General features: G+C 45.0%; 1 long non-coding RNA gene across 1 annotated transcript in view; it reads left to right on the top strand.

Moving 5' to 3' along the window:
* LOC310686438 overlaps window positions 1-14,008 on the top strand; it is a 425,293-nt gene that overhangs the window by 143,248 nt on the left and 268,037 nt on the right. Inside the window, exon 2 of the long non-coding RNA XR_014515916.1 lies at window positions 3,504-3,725. This is a non-coding gene — a long non-coding RNA (uncharacterized lncRNA). The remainder of the gene's footprint in view (window positions 1-3,503; window positions 3,726-14,008) is intronic.

The following is a 14,008-nucleotide window of genomic DNA, read 5'->3' as shown; positions in this document are numbered from 1 at the left end:
CCACACCTCCATCGGGGAGCGAAGAAACGGTTAAGCGGAAAGTGGAAGGTTGGGCGCGCGCGCCAAGTTCAAATGCAGAGGAAGGTGGCGCAGTAAGCAGCCCGGAAAGGGAGCCAGGTCCTAAAGCCCGGCGCAAGGAGACAGGAGGGTCCGGGGGGTCAGCGTCAGAAGAATCCCGGAAGGAAGAGACCCCGGGGGGTAGAGGGACCCAGAGGAGGACAGTCAGGCGGAAAAGGTGGAGCCGAGCTAGGATATTAAGTTGGTGCACACGGGGCGGAGACTCAGACGGAGCCTCGCCGATCTAGCTACTAGACGTAGAGTTGCGCGCAGCAGCGTGAGAATGGAAACTGTAACTCAATAAAGACTTTTACTTAATGATCGCTGGCTAGCGTGATCCTCTGTGAGCTAGGATCTTCAAGCAGCTCTGACAGGTGATATGAAAAGTTTGTGAAGTGTTTGACTTGCAATGGCCCAATTACACATGCAAGCCATTATTCTCGTGTCACAGCCACACTTTTAAAGCATTACTATGCCACTTGAAACAGCTATGGTTTGCCCCAAAGAATCCTGTGAACTGTAGGTTTTTGGGGGTGCTGAGAGTTGTTAAGAAATCACTATTCACCTCAGATCAGAAAATGAGTTAACAACCCCCCTTTCCAGAGACTGAGAATTGTAGAGGGGAAAAGGGTTTCCTAACAACTGCCATCACCCCTTTTAAAAAAAAAACTACAGTTCCCATTATTCTTTGGGGGAATCCATGACAGTTAAAATGGTAAGATAATGCTTTAAATATATGGTGCAGATGAGGCCTGTGTTGCAGTTATCATGAGATGAACATGTGTGTTTGAATTAGCTCTGTGACATTTCTGAATAATGCAGTATAGATGGTTTTAAGAGGACCAAACAGAGTAAGTTAATGCTCACTTCAATGATCCAATGGCTGTGGCCCAGTACAATTATCATACCTATTTTCCATTTCCAGATATACGTTCTTTTCTCATTAAAACTGCTTCACTTACCGTAATTTACTTTTTATCCAATCAGGGCATATTCCTTCAAAGCCTACAAATATGCTTCAGCATGGATATTTCCCTGCAAGACTCATGAAAAAAGAGGTATACACGGAATGATTTGAATTGCAATATGTCTATAATTTCCCATGGCTGAAGGTTACAGTAGAAGGTTGATTTTGCCACCAGTCAAAAGTTCAAAGTGTAAACACCTCAGTGGCTTCTGTAATTTCTAGTGTTAAGAAGCTGATGCTTGAGATCTGGAGGAATTTCCCCCTCTAATATGTTTCAGGAATTTGTTTTGAAAGGGAAAAAAATATGATCACAAATAAAATTGGGAGGAAAAATTATATTTCTTATATATTTCCTATTATATTAGGCTCTTCTATGTTTTCTTCCAGGGGTGTCAACTTGAATAAAATATTGTGGGGGCCCAGGTAAGCCCCATCCCACATAATCAATCACATGATGCAGTACACACACACACACACACACACACACAAACACACACACACACACACACTCTATGTGAATGGGAATGCCCATCAACTTTGTGGGGGCCCAGTCCCCTCAAATATTTTATTGTGGGGACCAAAGCCCCCGTGGCCTCTAGGCTCCTATGTTTTCTTCAGTTCTCATGTTTTTTGTATCTGGATGCACTAAACATTCCTTTTTATCGTAAAAATAAAGGGCAGATGATTTATATTGCCAAGGGAGGATGCAGAACAGAATCTATATTATCCCTCTGCCTTCAGGATGACTAGACATGTATAGAAACTTAAAGTGAGAGCATTTGTCATTGAGACAGCTACCAAATCAATTATCAGGAACTGATGAATGAAACCCCAAGAACCTATGCTTAAAGCAGTGGGTCGCAAACATTTTCCCTCTGGGCCATACTTTCAGAATAAAAATTTCCTCACGCCACTCCTTTAAAAAGAAGAAGAAAGAAACAACTCCTAGCATTGCTTGGTTTATAACATAGAACACAACTACAGTGGTGCCTCCGGTTGCGAACGGAATCCGTTCTGGAGGTCCGGCCATATCCCAAAGTTTTTGCAACTGGAGAGACTGCTTCTCTACATGCACAAGCAGTGAAACACTTCCGGGTTTGCCACTTTCGCAACCCGAAGTTTATATTACCCAAGGGTAATGTAACCCGAGGTTCCACTGTACTTTATAATATGATCATGGGACATCCAGAAGTTATAATGTGGATACATAAGAACATGAATCATTCCCAAAATATAATTGTAAAAGTGTACCTTATGTATGTATATAAACTCAATGAGAGGTATGAGCTTGCTTTTGCTGGGTAATCTCGTTTATATTAGGTCACATCTGAGCCAATCAAACTCATCTCCTCATCAATACAAAGAAGACTTTCTCTTTTCTGATCTTTCATATTTGTCAGAGTTGAAGATCCCTCTTCACAACAATATGTCTGAAATATACTCAGAGTCGCATTGTGATTTCATGTTCCTTACTGCAGCTCTTAAAACAGTGAGTGAATTTCCCCTCTGGCTTTATATACATTATTTACACAATGGGTCCCGTCTGATTGGCTGATTCTGCTTCCCTCCTCGAGCCTGATTGGGCTGCTCCCGCAGGCCAATCAGTTGTTGCATTCTAGGATCCTACCTGCCTAATAGGCTGATTAACTTCCTCCTGGGCCTGATTGGGCTGCTCCTGCAGGCCAATCGGGTTGCTGCATTATAGGATCCTACCTGCCTATTGTTCTAGGATCCAAGCTTAGTACATAACAATGTTTGTAGAGCATATACTGTAGAAGGATAGCCAATGCTCTTGAAGAGAAGCATGGATGCTGTTTCTGGTTGTATATCCACACTACACTGAAATGTTTAAATGTTTCTTTGATTGCTCTTGAATCTTCCCGCCATGTTTGCCATCCTCTCTTGTCACACCCTTTGAGCACTGCTGGCTGAAAGCAACATGCTAATTTCCCGTTCTAAATTGCTGGTTCTTTACATTATCAATAGCATCTAAACTGGACCACATTCAGCCAGTATTGGGAAAGGAGCACAAAAAAGATTCATAGTCTGAAGAGGAATTGAATTCTGACTTCCTGCTAGAGAACCAACCACTTTAACAAATTGGGAACATAGCTAAAGAGGTAAGGGAAATGAAGAATTATGATAGCCAAGGAAGCCCTTAATCCAGTTAAATCCCATAGAAATCAATGGTGCAGGTTAGCTGCAACTATGGCTGTCTACACACCATACATTTAAAGCACCTTTCCTCAAAGAATGCTGGGAACTGTAGTTTTCATCTCGCAGAGCCACAATTCCCAGCACCCTTAGCAAACTGCAGTTCCCAGGATTCTTTGTGCTTTGAATGTGTACACAGCCTAACGTTCTCAGGATAGGGGCCACTTCTCATGAAATTATACCACTGGTACATCCAGCCCTTTACTCTGGGTTTATTTCCTTTGTACAACCAGCTATCTTGAAGTTGCAATCAGGAATAGCTCAGTCGGTAGAGCATGAGATTCTTAATCTCAAGGACATGGGTTCGAGCCCCATGTTGGGCAAAAAGATCCCTGCATTGCAGCGAGTTGGACTAGATGACCCTTGTGGTCCCTTCCAAATCTACAATTCTGTGAAGAGTTGCAACACTATTGCTTGTGAACCGAACTAAGACAAAGGATTTTTAGCACATGTTATGTGTCAGTTGGCTTACCAACACCTGGGCGTCGTGTCATCAAGAAACCAGTGTTGTTTTTGTGGTCTCTGCATTGCTAATCTCAAGGCTTGATTACTGTAACACGCTTTATGTGGGGCTGCCCTTGCACCTGGTCTGGGAGTTGCAACTAGTACAAAATGCACTGCGCACCAGATTACTGGCCATTGCTGGCAGAGCTGATTCTCTACCGGGCCAGGCTCAAGGTTCTTGTGTTAATTCACAAAGCCCTAAACAACTTGGGACCATCTGATCTCTTATACTCCAGCTCGATCATGGAGATCCTTTAATGGAGATCCTTGAATTCCACGCCCCCTGAGGTTCAGCTGGCCTTCACTTAAGGACTGAGCCTTTAAGATGGCAGGCGCTGCCCTGCCTGTAGGGGTTTGGCAGAAACTACCACACCTTCTTTCAGAGGGGTGACTGACTGCACATGAGATGGCCTTCTTTGCGGTGGCCCTCTCAGGTTGTGGAATTTCTTCCCTCTGAGATGCATCTTGTACCAACATTGTACAGTTTTCAGCACCGCACCAAGACACAGCTCTATATCCAAGCTTTTAGATGAGTGGATGTTTTCTCTTGTGCTACATTAGTGCAATCCTACTTTGCTGCTCTTGTGACTTCGTTTAGCTTTGTGGTTTCCCCTGAATGAATGGTATTGTTGTTGTTGTTTAGTCGTTTAGTCGTGTCCGACCCATGGACCAGAGCACGCCAGGCACTCCTGTCTTCCACTGCCTCCCGCAGTTTGGTCAAACTCATGCTGGTAGCTTCGAGAACACTGTCCAACCATCTTGTGCTCTGTCGTCCCCTTCTCCTTGTGCCCTCCATCTTTCCCAACATCAGGGTCTTTTCCAGGGAGTCTTCTCTTCTCATGAGGTGGCCAAAGTATTGGAGCCTCAGCTTCAGGATCTGTCCTTCCAGTGAGCACTCAGGGCTGATTTCCTTCAGAATGGATAGGTTTGATCTTCTTAATGAATGGTATACTGTGATATTTTATGTAACCTGCCCTGGGAGTATCCAGGGAAGGACAGGCTATAAGTTACCACATAAAATAAAGGAATGCATAATCTGGACACAGCGGGCCTACCAAAACCCATGTGCAAGTCTGTCTTCTTGCACCAATTTGGCTGCTTATTTCAAGCTGCCCAAAGAAAGGTCACCATAAATTATTTTGCCTCCTTCAAACAAATGCTGACAGTGGTTATCAAACATTCGGAAGGGCATTTGGCAATCTATGACTTTAAAAGCCAAATGAAGGTCTAAATACGTAACGCATTTATGACCTCCATTCATAATTATATCCAGCGTCAAGCTGACAAGGCGCAACGTAACTTTTCTAGTCTGACATTAAGAAAATAGCTGTGCAACTGGTTTTTCCCACGACATCATTGTTATTATGGTCGATGGGACCATATGCAAACCTGAATCCGTGCCAAGCCTGTTATGGATGGGGGCTTAAGGGCACTGTAAGGGGTTGAGGCTGGAGAGAGTAATGTGGCAAAACCTACTGACTGACACATCCAATTTTGCATTGCTTGTAAAAGCAATGGTTCACAGCATGCAGCTATGACTATATATAACATGCAGCGCATTCCTAATCTTCCCCAGAGTCTGGCATTTTATATTTCCACCTCAAATATCACTCCCACTTCAAAAGCATATTTCTACGTCCTTATCACTGATACCTACTAAATTTAATTACACTGTCATACAGGTCACTGCAGGAACCTCTGCACTCTGACTTCCCTGAACTGAAATATGTTATTGCAGAGAATATCCTGCAAAGCCAGGGTGGGATGTTTGGGTGAGGCAGGGCAGAGGATGGACTTTCAGCCCATACCTATGTATGTTCACTAGGAAACAAGCCTCACTGAGTTTGATGAGATTTACTTCCAAGTAACCTCAGTAAGGACCGAAGAAGCGGCAGGATGCAAAAGTGATAAAAGAAATACAGTGGTACCTCGGAAGTCAAATGGAAGCCGTTCTGGAAGTCCGTTCGACTTCCAAAATGTTTGGAAACCAAGGCGCAACTTCCAATTGGCTGCAGGAAGCTCCTGCAGCCAATCGGAAGCCGTGTCGGATGTTGGGGTTCCAAAGAACGTTCGCAAAGCGGAACACTCACTTCCGGGTTTGTGGCGTTCGGGAGCCAAAACGTTCGACTCGCAAGACATTCGGATCCAAGGTACGACTGTAGTAGCATTCCATAAGAAGAAGTAGAGAATTGCCATAGCTGTTCAGATTCAGCCAGCCTAAGGTTTGTTTGTTTATGAATCATTTCCTATAAAATATATTGGAAGTAAATTAACAAAAAAGACATTGACAATAAAAACATATATAAAACAATTTCATATATAGGGCCTGAACAACTTGGGTCCAGGGAGGGAGCCTCTACCCTTGTGGTCTGGATCCAAAGATGACACAGGACATTTCCCCCTCCTGCTTCATAGTACAGGAGCTCCATGAGTGTTAGCAACTTCAGGAATTTTTCCAGGGGGGCAGGCAAAGTAAAACACTGCAACAGGGCTTCAAGATAATTTATCACCCCAAAAAATGAGGGCCAGCACATTTGGCTCCTATCTCGGATTATAGAAATGCTAGAAACTTTTTTTTTTTAAATGGAAGCTTCAGATCTCTAGATTATGCTTCATTTTGGTGCCGGGGGTGTCCACATGGAGGATAACACCAGTGAAATAGTCATTTTCTTTGTAGGTAAGATTCAGAAAGGGATGCAGGTGGCGCTGTGGGTTAAGCCACAGAGCCTAGGACTTGCCGATCAGAAGGTCAGCGGTTCGAATCCCCGCGACGGGGTGAGCTCCCGTCACTTGGTCCCTGCTCCTGCCAACCTAGCAGTTCGAAAGCACCTAGAAGTTCGAAAGCACGTCAAAGTGCAAGTAGATAAATAGGTACTACACCGGCGGGAATGTAAACGGTGTTTCTGTGCGCTGCTCTGGTTCGCCAGAAGCTGCTTAGTCATGCTGGCCACATTACCCGGAAGCTGTACGCCGGCTCCCTCAGCCAGTAAAGCGAGATGAGTGCCGCAACCCCAGAATCGGTCACGACTGGACCTAATGGTCAGGGGTCCCTTTACCTTAAGATTCAGAAAATACAGTGGTGCCCCGCAAGACGAATGCCTCGCAAGATGGAAAACCCGCTAGACGAAAGGGTTTTCCGTTTTGGAGGTGCTTCGCAAAACGAATTTCCTATGGGCTTGCTTCACAAGACGAAAATGTCTTGCGAGTTCCTGCGGGGTTCCCCCCCCCTTTTTCCCAAGCCACTAAGCTGCTTATCAGCTGATCCTAAGCCACTAAGCCGCTTAACAGCTGATCTGCTAAGCCGCTGATCCGCTAAGCCGCTAAACCGCTTATCAGCTGATCCGCTAAGCCCGCTAAGCCTTTAATAGCGCTAATCCGCTAAGCCGCTAATGGGCTTGCTTTGCAAGACGAAAAAACCGCAAGACGAAGAGACTCGCGGAACGGATTCTTTTCGTCTTGCGAGGCACCACTGTATGTGAAACAGCGCTTCTGGAACAAGACTTCCACAGGAGATCTCAGAGTACAGAAGGGTTCATATGGAACAAAATACCTTTTCAGTTTTGCTTATGTAGGCTGTTTATATCTTGAATCGAGCCTTTAAATTTAACTGGCAACCACTGAAGCTTTCGTCAACTTTGGCCTTGTGTTTGTTCTCCTCTGTCTGCCCTGTGGAATATCCATTTCCTTCTTGGCTTTTTACAGGTGATCAATCTGTAGAATGGTATATTATGCCTTCAGTTAATGGAGAAGGATTTCCTTCATTACCAATTAGGATTGTTCCCACATTAATATAACGGTTCAGTTCAGGCCCACTCTTACTAATAAAAATGAATGCTTTTAGGGATATTTTTAAGAACCTGTGATAGTCAAAGAAGTAGCCGGGTGACACCAGAGGGCCAGTCTGGGGTGGGTGTCTTATATACAGCTTCCAGATCTGTTGCCTACTGTCACTCTGGGGAAGTTTGATTTTCAGATATCTCAGGGGGTTGTCATGCAGAAGATGGAGCAGACTTGTTCTCTCTTGCTCCAGAAAGCAGAACTGGAAGCAACGGGTGGCAATTGTGGGGAATCAGATTTTAATTTTTTTTTAAAGTAGGACAGTAAAATCTGTTCAGCAGTGGAACTTTCTGCTATGGGAAGCAGTGGGGTGGGGTTTTTTTTGCTGAAAAGAAGCTTGCATCCTGCTTTGCAGATCCTGCACTGAGCAGGAGGTTGGTCCAGATGACTGCCGAGACCCCTTCCAATTCTATAATTCTTCCTCGTGCTTGACTGCCATCTGACTCTATCCACCAAGGCACTTAGGCCCCCTTGGGCATTAAAATGTCTTAGCCCGATAAAAAGTACTATAATTCATGCAATAGAATCATCAGTGCCCTACAGCTAACAGTCTGTTGGATTTTCTTGCTGTATACATTACGCCAGCAAATATGCATTTCAAAATAAGTCTCATTAGTGAGATCGTTAGGAGCCCCTACACAGTCTTGTGTGCCTCCCGGGAGCTCATCTCCTGTCAAAAATAGTTGTCAGTAAGATACCAAAATGCAGACCAGCTTACAATATTCTAGGGGAGAGGGAGTGCAAGGCTTTGCACTCAAGCTTTTCAGGGGTACAGAAGGTTTTACAGACTCAAAGATTAGCTTATTGATCAGTCCTACTGCCCCGGAACAATATTGATTTGTATTTTCTTCTCGTTTAACTGCTCCTGAAACATATTTTCAAGTTAATTATCCTCGCTGCCTTGGCTGGAAGGCAGATGCAATGTGCTTTGGATACATGGTGACACACAGGTTTAATCTGTATATTTTAATGATCAAAGCAGTGTCATCGAAAGACCTGAGCTTTAGTGTGCCTGCTTAGGCTGGCATGATAAGCTGCAGTGAAAAGGTACTTAACTCTGGGACTGGAGAAAATATTTCTGCTATTTGTCTGAAACTGGTCACTTACCCAGTCCTGGGGAGGGTGGCGGTTGCAGCCTGTCATGGCAGGCACTGGATCTGGGGAAGCAACGCTGGACTAGATGGCTAGCCATTGGGAAATCCCATTGGATTGGCGGCTTTTTCCACCATCATGAGTTTGAAACTGGCCAATCCTGCCAGTCCGGGTGGGCGTGACTTTGGGAGTGGACTGGAGTAGAGCACCATTTTCTTTTGATTTCCTGGGCAGGAGAGAAATCAAAACGTTCAGCCAGACATGTGCATCAAGCCAATGTCTTATAAGTTTAAAAGGCAATTTACAGCCGATCGCGTGAACTACTTCAGTCAAACAGAATTGTGTTTTTGAGATGATACCAAGTGGTTGCTCTGTGATGGCTATAACACATGATGTACCATATTTTTCGCTCCATAAGACACACTTTTTTACTCCTAAAAAGTAAAGGGAAATGTCTACGCGTCTTATGGAGCGAATGTGTGGTCCCTGGAGCCGAATTGCCTGGGGCAAAAAGCAGATCGTGCTTTTTTTTTTTTTTTTAGACGACGAACTTGCAAGGAGAGGAGACAGGAAGATTAAAGCAATGAGGGGAGAAATTAGAAGAAAAGGAGGAGCAAAATAGTGCTCCAGCTAAGGAAAAGACACTAAGGCAAACAAGAGGGAATGGAGTGTTGAAACAAAGCCTCTGAGCAGCTGATCGGCAAGGGATCGGGAGGAACATAACGGACTCTAGAGATAAAGGAGGCTGCCTGGGAGCGGGGAGGTAAAAGCGCATGGATCCTCAGGATTTTTGCATTGGGTCACCCCAGACTCACCATCAGATCACATAGCATGTCCATGGCTACAACCTGCACCAAAAAAATCACACATCCACTGTTTTGTGGGGCCACAATGGCACAAAAACGTGGTTACAAAGCACGGATCCACATGGATCCTCAGGATTTTTGCATTGGGTCATCCCAAACTCACCGTCAAATCACACATCATGTCTGTGGCCACAGCATGAACCACAAAAATCATACCTCCACTGTTTCGTTCAGAATGTTTTTTTTCTTGTTTACCTCCTCTAAAAACTAGGTGCGTCTTATGGTCAGGCGCGTCTTATGGAGCAAAAAATATGGTAATCATCATTTGATATTGCAACAACTGAGTGATGAGCATATGTGTGTGGAATGCCCAAGAGAAAATGCAGGTGTCCGGAAGTGACGGCACTAGGTTGGAAGGGTGATTGCTTGTGTGAAAATGATCCATGTCAACATATCCCCAGATTAGGGCACATGACTTGCCGATCAGAGAGTGGAACCTCCAGGCAATCCTCAGTCCTGTCACTGTCTTTTCAGAAAACCAACCACTATTTATTACACAGCACTTCTGTGGCACTTGTTTTTACATTCAGATAGTAGATTCAGTGGTGGGAGCTGTGCTAGACATGGGATTGTGGTAGAATGGGCTCCCAACTAAAGGGCATGGAGAAATTGCATTTATTGTCACCAGAACTGGAAGCCCTACACTCAATTCCATGTTTTACTGCTTCTACAGTGGGATAATGGAAGAAGAAACCTTTTAAAGAATTGTAGCCGAATTCTCACACTAGAGACTTTTATTAGAGTAATTTACCAATTCAGATGAAAATAAGACCAGACGTTTATGGGACTAAAGACATACTAAATCACCAGCTGCTTTGTCTTTATATACTGTCCCAAGCCCAGGAGCATACATATTATAAATTATACTCAAAAGTATAAGACAGCTCCATTTTCTCATCCTAGATGAACTCGGAGGAACCTCTGCACTTCATTTCACAGATATGAGACCCTGTTGCCTGCCTTTCTAAATGACGGTTTCGAATCAGTCAATTTAGTTGTCTCACACGGGAATGGATTTTACCCCCATACCAAGCTATATTCCAAAAGTAATATTGATTAAAGTATAAATATAAATTAGCCCCCCCCCCCGTTTGAATAGTGTTTCAAGATTCATATTACAGTTCCTTAAAATGCAATATATTAATAATCTCCTATTTAACATAATATTGGATCTACTATAATATAGCATACTATGGTTTCTTTACATCAATAGTTTTTTAATACCTATAATCAAAACAAAATGACTTCCTTAATTAGATTCACATTTCATTTTTCTTAATTTATCTAAACCTCCTTCAATGGATCCTATTTACCCTTTAGAAAAACAAACCAGTTTATATCTAGTAGGAACTGTTTCACCAAATTCCTGGCTATTTACAAAATCCAAATACCAGTCTGCCAAAATCTTGTCCATCGTTCTTTGACTTCCAATTACTTCAGGTTTGTGAAACAGCCTTTTGAGGACAATGTTTTGGCAAACTTTACTATACCAATATAAGAATGGAAGATTATCACCTTCTGAGTAACTCATTGTCTGCAACAGGATAATTATATATTGGCTGAATAAGCTGAGATACGACCAAGTCTTTTGCTCCTCCCCGCAACAGCCCCATGTCTTCTGGTAAACCATTGTTTCCCATTTTTCCTGAGCTGAGAAACCATGGTTAGCACCAGCTTCAGAACAAGTCATGATATTAAACCATGGTTTGGATTTAGTGGTGCTGTCAGGGCGGGACTGGGGGCAGAAGTATTGGGCTCCACTTAGTAGAACAAAAAGGAGGACCCCCAAATTTAAAAGCAATTGAGGCAATGGATGTTACCATCTAAAGAGGGAACTCCCATAAAACTACCAAGTCGAGATCCTTCTACCCCTAGTGAGTGTTCTGCATGAATAAATACTGCAATACAGTGGTACCTTGGGTTACATACGCTTCAGTTTACATACGCTTCAGGTTACACACTCCACTAAGCCAGAAATAGTGCTTCAGGTTAAGAACTTTGCTTCAGGATAAGAACAGAAATTGGGCTCCAGCGGCGTGGCGGCAGCAGGAGGCCCCTTTTCTAAAGTGGTGCTTCAGGTTAAGAACAGTTTCAGGTTAAGAACGGACCTCCAGAACGAATTAAGTACTTAACCCAAGGTACCACTGTACTGCCTGAAGTCAATTTAATATCTGTTCCAAAGCTGGTCCAACAAAATGGGGGACTGGTTAATTGAGGCTGTCCAATTTAATTACAGCTCTCATGAAGGGAGTGAAAGGGCTGTGTCTACAGGGGTGAAGATTCTTCATTTGTTGTATTATTAAGCAAAGATATGATCATCCACACCAGATCTCTTCTTGTAGAATCTACATCAGTGGTTTTTCAAGCAAAGTTCTGGAGAACCCTGGAGTTCCTCAGTGAAAGGCCAATAAAAGGAGACAAGTTTCCCCACAAGGTCTCTTGTCTTTTGTTACCTATTATCACCTATTATATGCAACTACATGAGACTCATGAAGTTTGGCTAGCTAGGGAGCAGAATTAATTAAATTCAGTTCTTATTTAAAGGTGAATCTATTAAATTTCCACTTTTTGAGACAATATGCAAACCAAAACACAACTATCCTTTGAAATTCACACATATCCGAATGTTGCAGTATTTGGTTGCAGCAACCAAACAATGTTTACAAAGATGCACATATTAGTGGGAAGGGTACTTAAGAAAAAAATACAGTAGTGAAATTAAGATACAAAAATGCAACGTATTGTGGGAAATTGCTTGCAAAATGTGTACATTAGTCAAAACTGTAAACAAAAATCTGTTTATTTGGAGAAATAGTCAGAAAAATGCTAAGGCATTTTCATGAGAATTGCAAATAAAAAAAAGCAAATTGCTGCAGAAATTTAAAGAACTGTATTTTATTTTGGAAAAATGAGAACCTGGGATAACTGAAATTGACAGATCGTTCCATCCCTAGTAAGTGCCCTGCATGAACAAAATAAATGTCCTAGTAAGGTAAAGGGTAAAGGGACCCCTGACCATTAGGTCCAGTCGTGGCCGACTCTGGGGTTGTGGCGCTCATCTCGCTTTATTGGCTGAGGGAGCCAGCATACAGCTTCCGGGTCATGTGGCCAGCATGACTAAGCCCCTTCTGGCGAACCAGAGCAGTGCACGGAAACGCCGTTTACCTTCCCACCGGAGTGGTACCTATTTATCTACTTGCACTTTGACGTGCTTTTGAACTGCTAGGTTGGCAGGAGCAGGGACCAAGCAACAGGCAGTGGCGTAGCGTGGGGGGTGCCAGGGGTGCCAGCCGCACCGGGCGCAACTTCTGGGGGGGGCGCTCGCTGCCTCCGGAGTCGCCGAAGAGCCTCGGGTGCAGGCTGTAGCTGGCAGCGGCTCTCAGCGCTGCCGCGGTCCCCGCGCGTCAGGGCCACGGAGGGCGTGCCAGGCAGCCCCTCCTCACCGACGGGCAGCGTTCGCCTGCGGGGCTCGGCCAGCGCGCTGGGCTGGCCGCGTGGAGTCGCCGAGGAGCCGCCGCCGCCTGCCATGCCGCCCTGGCTACTTCAACCGTGTCCGACAGCCGGCTCGAGGCTCCTTCCGGCCGGGTCTCCCGACGGGGCGCTGCAGGCGGAGGCTCCGGCACCAAGCGCCACGCCGCCCAGGCTCGGGTCACTGTCTGGACGCGCGCAGCCCGCCAAACGCACCATCGGCGGCGCTCTAGTGCCTGCGCGCCAAGACCGCCCACCCGCCCCGACGGGGCCCCCCCACCCGCGCCGGAGGCCGGCCGACGCACTGGCCCCAGAGCCGCCCCCTCCCCGCGCCAGAAAGAAGCCGCGTCGGGACTAGCCGGGCCAGGGAGGGAGACCGAGAAGGCTGCGCCGCGACGCCCAAAGACGCGCGTCTTGGCGTATTAATGACCATGTTTAGGTGTTAGGGGGCGCAAATTACTTGCCTTGCCCCAGGTGCTGATAACCCACGCTACGCCGCTGGCAACAGGAGCTCACCCCGTCGCGGGGATTCGAACTGCCGACCTTCTGATCGGCAAGTCCTAGGCTCTGTGGTTTAACCCACAGCGCCACCCGCATCCCTAAATGTCCTAGTAGAGGTCCCCAAATCTTCTGGGATGAGTTGGGATTCCAATCTCAGCCACGCAGGGTTTTTCAGTATTAAGTCAACCCAAGGCAGAGCACATTTTCTCATAGCCTGAGGGCCTTTAGTTAGGTGCATGCATAGTGCAATACATCCTAATTGCATTTCTCCACCAAAACAGGGGCCCAGAATGTGCGCCTAAATGGTTACATTATTCCCAAACTAGCTATGAAACTGGAATGTGATATGCATGTGGTCCAAACTGCTGTATAAGTTTTTTTAAGTGGACATTTGTACATATGCCAAGCAAAACATGGGTTATAAAATTTACCTTCATGCACTATAACACAGGACCAGCCAAGCATGTGAGATGAAATATCGGGGTGCGGGAATTCTGTTCCT

The sequence above is a fragment of the Podarcis liolepis genome (assembly GCF_965112155.1).
Source record: "Podarcis liolepis genome assembly, chromosome: 9".
NCBI lineage: Eukaryota > Metazoa > Chordata > Lepidosauria > Squamata > Lacertidae > Podarcis > Podarcis liolepis.
Note: the sequence above shows the minus strand (reverse complement) of the source record. Positions and strands in the feature narration are given on the sequence as shown.